The following is a 1,036-nucleotide window of genomic DNA, read 5'->3' as shown; positions in this document are numbered from 1 at the left end:
ATTGGCTCAGTTGAGTTGCGGACAGAAATGCATGAACGCGGGCTGAGCGTGTTGCTAGCAAAAAAGGATTGTGTATATTTCCTTCTGCTTTGAAAACAAACCTTTTGAAAGTGCTTCTTTGTTTACAATTTTTTATGATTGTGGCGTGATTGAAGGAAGTTTTGCACGGACTAAAATGTCCTTGAGTGATTTTTCTTTCTTGTAAGATACAATCGGTGGCTAGTTAAAGATATGTGCAAGTCTAGGCTGCTGTTGAGTGATATGCCAGTGTTTCATGAGAATCTTTTTAAGATTCGGTGTGGCCAGGTTATAAGTGGTAACAAATGGTAAAATTTCTTTTGCCTTCTTTGTTTTGTTATGAAGAGTTTCTGTTCTGTCTGAGAACTGAACTTCAGTCAAGATTTCATGAATGAGCACCTTGGGATAGCCTCTGTTACTGAGTCCGCTCAAAATCTCGTTTGTATTTGTTAAAATTCTCTTTGACTGAGTTGGTTCTTAAGAGACATAATGCTTCTCCTTTGATAAAACCCTTTTTAGTATTGAATGGGTGGCAGGATGAGAAGTGTATACTGAAAAGTTTCTGTGGGCTTGAAGTGGTTTTGTGAATCAAGAATTTTAAGAGTTGAAAGGCGAGGTCCTTTGAATACCTCTGTGTCGAGAAAAACAGCGTGTTCAGATGACATTTCACAAGTGAATTTGATCGTAGGGTGGAACGAGTTAGCGAAGTTAACAAAAATGGAAACTTCTTCCATTGGAATGTTCTACAAAGAAAATATGACATTGATAAACCTCTTCCAAACAAATGGTTTCAGTGGGCTAGCTGCTAGCAGTCATTTTTTAAGGTCCGCCACGAAAATAACAGAGAAAGCGGCTGCCATTTTAGTTCCCAGAGCAGTGCCATAAGTTTGTACGAAGTGTTTGTCATTAAACTTGAAGGAGTTTTCTTCAAGTATGAGCCGCATTAGTTCCCGTAAATCACTTGATGGGATAGGTAATTTCTGCTCATAGTGATCTTCGTAATAGCGGCAAACAATGT

The sequence above is a fragment of the Orbicella franksi genome, chromosome 9, assembly GCF_964199315.1.
Source record: "Orbicella franksi chromosome 9, jaOrbFran1.1, whole genome shotgun sequence".
NCBI lineage: Eukaryota > Metazoa > Cnidaria > Anthozoa > Scleractinia > Merulinidae > Orbicella > Orbicella franksi.
The sequence above is the reverse complement of the archived record's forward strand: the minus strand, read 5'-3'. Positions refer to the sequence as shown.